The following is a 6,524-nucleotide window of genomic DNA, read 5'->3' as shown; positions in this document are numbered from 1 at the left end:
GGTTGTATATATGGAGGAAGAGGGGGGAATTTCGTGGCCCTTGGGGAAGGGGTCCGAAACCAACCCAATCTCTTGTTTCCCCACACATACGGACTCTAAAAACTGCCTATACTCAAGTATTTCGAAATTACATGGGCCTGGCCCAATAATAAGGTGACGCAGCACCTAGAATAGCCTCTGGATGAAAGTTATGAAGTAGCATCTTGTATATTTCGTCCAAGGCTTCATGCACGCATTATGGTGGCTTCAACGTCCTGAAATCATCACTTGTAACTCTGTTCTTGTTCCCCGTGCGCATACCATCATCTCCATGCTTGTTCTTGCTCCAATGTTCATCCTTCTCAAAGCTAGGCCCTTCATTTGTAAGCAAAACAAATGTATCCAATTTAGGCAGCATCATATTCTCATGAACATTAGAATGATTACCAAGAAACGGAAGTACCTGGTAATTTAATTGGCGTGCGCGAGCTCTAGTAATTGCTCCAGTATGTATAGCAGCAGGGGCTGTGGGTGTAACAATGGTATTGATGTCCTCATCTGATAGAGGCAAAGGTGTCCCGTTTTTCGATGAGATGATGGATATCGCTTTGGTGGAAGTCGACTTTGACGATCCGACTACGAACGTGCGATGACGTCGCGCCTTAGCAATCGCTAAACCAACTCCGAGAGGTTATCGACCACGCCGGTGCACGATCAACCTGACCACGAGGGTCTGTTTCCTGCAAGCAAACGAAGAACAAGCAAGAAACTAAGATTGCAATCTGGATATTGCGAATATAAGATGAAAGCTTTATTGATCAAGGTGGGGTTCTGTGATACCTTTGTCTGGTCGCTGAACACAAACGAGGTACGCGAAGTTGCAGCTATGGCGAACTTTTAATCTAAACAAAACCCAAAGTCTAAACGACGCCCTAAGGGCTGTATATATGGAGGAAGAGGGGGGAATTTCGTGGCCCTTGAGGAAGGGGTCCGAAACCAACCCTATCTCTTGTTTCCCCACACATACGGACTCTAAAAATAGCCTATACTTATGTATTTCGAAATTACATGGGCCTGGCCCAATAATAAGGTGACGCAGCACCTAGAATAGCCTCTGGACGAAAGTTATGAAGTAGCATCTTGTATATTTCGTCCAAGGCTTCATGCACGCATTATGGTGGCTTCAACGTCCTGAAATCATCACTTGTAACTCCGTTCTTGTTCCCCATGCGCATGCCATCATCTCCATGCTTGTTCTTGCTGCAATGTTCATCCTTCTCAAAGCTACGCCCTTCGTTTGTAAGCAAAACAAATGTATCCAATTTAGGCAGCATCATATTCTCATGAACATTAGAATCATTACCAAGAAACGAAAGTACCTGGTAACTTAATTGGCGTGCGCGAGCTCTAGTAATTGGTCCAGTATGTATAGCAGCAGGGGGTGTGGGTGTAACAATGGTATTGATGTCCTCATCAGACTACGAACGTGCGATGACGTCGCGCCTTAGCAATCGCTAAACCAACTCCGAGAGGTTATTGACCACGCCGGTGCACGAACAACCTGACCACGAGGGTCTGTTTCCTGCAAGCAAACGAAGAACAAGCAAGAAACTAAGATTGCAATCTGGATATTGCGAATATAAGATGAAAGCTTTATTGATCAAGGTGGGGTTCTGTGACGCCTTTGTCTGGTCGTTGAACACAAACGAGGTACGCGAAGTTGCAGCTATGGCGAACTTTTAATCTAAACAAAACCCAAAGTCTAAACGACGCCCTAAGGGCTGTATATATGGAGGAAGAGGGGGGAATTTCGTGGCCCTTGGGGAAGGGGTCCGAAACCAACCCTATCTCTTGTTTCCCCACACATACGGACTCTAAAAACTGCCTATACTCAAGTATTTCGAAATTACATGGGCCTGGCCCAATAATAAGGTGACGCAGCACCTAGAATAGCCTCTGGAAGAAAGTTATGAAGTAGCATCTTGTATATTTCGTCCAAGGCTTCATGCACGCATTATGGTGGCTTCAACGTCCTGAAATCATCACTTGTAACTGTGTTCTTGTTCCCCGTGCGCATACCATCATCTCCATGCTTGTTCTTGCTCCAATGTTCATCCTTCTCAAAGCTAGGCCCTTCATTTGTAAGCAAAACAAATGTATCCAATTTAGGCAGCATCATATTCTCATGAACATTAGAATCATTACCAAGAAATGGAAGTACCAGGTAATTTAATTGGCGTGCGCGAGCTCTAGTAATTGGTCCAGTATGTATAGCAGCAGGGGCTGTGGGTGTAACAATGGTATTGCTGTCCTCATCTGATAGAGGCAAAGGTGTCCCGTCTTTCGATGAGATGATGGATATCGCTTTGGTGGAAGTCGACTTTGACGATCCGACTACGAACGTGCGATGACGTCGCGCCTTAGCAATCGCTAAACCAACTCCGAGAGGTTATCGACCACGCCGGTGCACGATCAACCTGACCACGAGGGTCTGTTTCCTGCAAGCAAACGAAGAACAAGCAAGAAACTAAGATTGCAATCTGGATATTGCTAATATAAGATGAAAGCTTTATTGATCAAGGTGGGGTTCTGTGATACCTTTGTCTGGTCGCTGAACACAAACGAGGTACGCGAAGTTGCAGCTATGGCGAACTTTTAATCTAAACAAAACCCAAAGTCTAAACGACGCCCTAAGGCCTGTATATATGGAGGAAGAGGGGGAATTTCGTGGCCCTTGGGGAAGGGGTCCGAAACCAACCCTATCTCTTGTTTCCCCACACATACGGACTCTAAAAACTGCCTATACTCAAGTATTTCGAAATTACATGGGCCTGGCCCAATAATAAGGTGACGCAGCACCTAGAATAGCCTCTGGATGAAAGTTATGAAGTAGCATCTTGTATATTTCGTCCAAGGCTTCATGCACGCATTATGGTGGCTTCAACGTCCTGAAATCATAACTTGTAACTCCGTTCTTGTTCCCCATGCGCATGCCATCATCTCCATGCTTGTTCTTGCTCCAATGTTCATCCTTCTCCAAGCTGGGCCCTTCATTTGTAAGCAAAACAAATGTATCCAATTTAGGCAGCATCATATAATCATGAACATTAGAATCATTAACAAGAAACGAAAGTACCTGGTAATTTAATTGGCGTGCGCGAGCTCTAGTAATTGGTCCAATATGTATAGCAGCAGGGCCTGTGGGTGTAACAATGGTATTGATGTCCTCATCAGACTACGAACGTGCGATGACGTCGCGCCTTAGCAATCGCTAAACCAACTCCGAGAGGTTATTGACCACGCCGGTGCACGATCAACCTGACCACGAGGGTCTGTTTCCTGCAAGCAAATGAAGAACAAGCAAGAAACTAAGATTGCAATCTGGATATTGCGAATATAAGATGAAAGCTTATTGATCAAGGTGGGGTTCTGTGACGCCTTTGTCTGGTCGCTGAACACAAACGAGGTACGCGAAGTTGCAGCTATGGCGAACTTTTAATCTAAACAAAACCCAAAGTCTAAACGACGCCCTAAGGGTTGTATATATGGAGGAAGAGGGGGGAATTTCGTGGCCCTTGGGGAAGGGGTCCGAAACCAACCCAATCTCTTGTTTCCCCACACATACGGACTCTAAAAACTGCCTATACTCAAGTATTTCGAAATTACATGGGCCTGGCCCAATAATAAGGTGACGCAGCACCTAGAATAGCCTCTGGATGAAAGTTATGAAGTAGCATCTTGTATATTTCGTCCAAGGCTTCATGCACGCATTATGGTGGCTTCAACGTCCTGAAATCATCACTTGTAACTCTGTTCTTGTTCCCCGTGCGCATACCATCATCTCCATGCTTGTTCTTGCTCCAATGTTCATCCTTCTCAAAGCTAGGCCCTTCATTTGTAAGCAAAACAAATGTATCCAATTTAGGCAGCATCATATTTTCATGAACATTAGAATCATTACCAAGAAACGGAAGTACCTGCTAATTTAATTGGCGTGCGCGAGCTCTAGTAATTGGTCCAGTATGTATAGCAGCAGGGGCTGTGGGTGTAACAATGGTATTGATGTCCTCATCTGATAGAGGCAAAGGTGTCCCGTTTTTCGATGAGATGATGGATATCGCTTTGGTGGAAGTCGACTTTGACGATCCGACTACGAACGTGCGATGACGTCGCGCCTTAGCAATCGCTAAACCAACTCCGAGAGGTTATCGACCACGCCGGTGCACGATCAACCTGACCACGAGGGTCTGTTTCCTGCAAGCAAACGAAGAACAAGCAAGAAACTAAGATTGCAATCTGGATATTGCGAATATAAGATGAAAGCTTTATTGATCAAGGTGGGGTTCTGTGATACCTTTGTCTGGTCGCTGAACACAAACGAGGTACGCGAAGTTGCAGCTATGGCGAACTTTTAATCTAAACAAAAACCCAAAGTCTAAACGACGCCCTAAGGGCTGTATATATGGAGGAAGAGGGGGGAATTTCGTGGCCCTTGAGGAAGGGGTCCGAAACCAACCCTATCTCTTGTTTCCCCACACATACGGACTCTAAAAACAGCCTATACTTATGTATTTCGAAATTACATGGGCCTGGCCCAATAATAAGGTGACGCAGCACCTAGAATAGCCTCTGGACGAAAGTTATGAAGTAGCATCTTGTATATTTCGTCCAAGGCTTCATGCACGCATTATGGTGGCTTTAACGTCCTGAAATCATCACTTGTAACTCCGTTCTTGTTCCCCATGCGCATGCCATCATCTCCATGCTTGTTCTTGCTCCAATGTTCATCCTGCTCCAAGCTAGGCCCTTCATTTGTAAGCAAAACAAATGTATCCAATTTAGGCAGCATCATATTCTCATGAACATTAGAATCATTAACAAGAAACGAAAGTACCTGGTAATTTAATTGGCGTGCGCGAGCTCTAGTAATTGGTCCAATATGTATAGCAGCAGGGCCTGTGGGTGTAACAATGGTATTGATGTCCTCATCAGACTACGAACGTGCGATGACGTCGCGCCTTAGCAATCGCTAAACCAACTCCGAGAGGTTATTGACCACGCCGGTGCACGATCAACCTGACCACGAGGGTCTGTTTCTTGCAAGCAAACGAAGAACAAGCAAGAAACTAAGATTGCAATCTGGATATTGCGAATATAAGATGAAAGCTTTATTGATCAAGGTGGGGTTCTGTGACGCCTTTGTCTGGTCGCTGAATACAAACGAGGTACGCGAAGTTGCAGCTATGGCGAACTTTTAATCTAAACAAAACCCAAAGTGTAAACGACGCCCTAAGGCCTGTATATATGGAGGAAGAGGGGGGAATTTCGTGGCCCTTGGGGAAGGGGTCCGAAACCAACCCTATCTCTTGTTTCCCCACACATACGGACTCTAAAAACTGCCTATACTCAAGTATTTCGAAATTACATGGGCCTGGCCCAATAATAAGGTGACGCAGCACCTAGAATAGCCTCTGGATGAAAGTTATGAAGTAGCATCTTGTATATTTCGTCCAAGGCTTCATGCACGCATTATGGTGGCTTCAACGTCCTGAAATCATCACTTGTAACTATGTTCTTGTTCCCCATGCGCATGCCATCATCTCCATGCTTGTTCTTGCTCCAATGTTCATCCTTCTCAAACCTAGGCCCTTCATTTGTAAGCAAAACAAATGTATCCAATTTAGGCAGCATCATATTCTCATGAACATTAGAATCATTACCAAGAAACGGAAGTACCTGGTTATTTAATTGGCGTGGGTGAGCTCTAGTAATTGGTCCAGTATGTATAGCAGCAGGGACTGTGGGTGTAACAATGGTATTGATGTCCTCATCTGATAGAGGCAAAGGTGTCCCGTCTTTCGATGAGATGATGGATATCGCTTTGGTGGAAGTCGACTTTGACGATCCGACTACGAACGTGCGATGACGTCGCGCCTTAGCAATCGCTAAACCAACTCTGAGAGGTTATTGACCACGCCGGAGGACGATCAACCTGACCACGAGGGTCTGTTTCCTACAAGCAAACGAAGAACAAGCAAGAAACGAAGATTGCAATCTGGATATTGCGAATATAAGATGAAAGCTTTATTGATCAAGGTGGGGTTCTGTGACGCCTTTATCTGGTCGTTGAACACAAACGAGGTACGCGAAGTTGCAGCTATGGCGAACTTTTAATCTAAACAAAATCCAAAGTCTAAACGACGCCCTAAGGGCTGTATATATGGAGGAAGAGGGGGGAATTTCGTGGCCCTTGGGGAAGGGGTCCGAAACCAACCCTATCTCTTGTTTCCCCACACATACGGACTCTAAAAACAGCCTATACTTATGTATTTCGAAATTACATGGGCCTGGCCCAATAATAAGGTGACGCAGCACCTAGAATAGCCTCTGGACGAAAGTTATGAAGTAGCATCTTGTATATTTCGTCCAAGGCTTCATGCACGCATTATGGTGGCTTCAACGTCCTGAAATCATCACTGGTAACTCTGTTCATGTTCCCCATGCGCATGCCATCACCTCCATGCTTGTTCTTGCTCCAATGTTCA

The sequence above is a fragment of the Aegilops tauschii genome, chromosome 3, assembly GCF_002575655.3.
Source record: "Aegilops tauschii subsp. strangulata cultivar AL8/78 chromosome 3, Aet v6.0, whole genome shotgun sequence".
NCBI classification, from domain to species: domain Eukaryota; kingdom Viridiplantae; phylum Streptophyta; class Magnoliopsida; order Poales; family Poaceae; genus Aegilops; species Aegilops tauschii.
The sequence above is the reverse complement of the archived record's forward strand: the minus strand, read 5'-3'. Positions refer to the sequence as shown.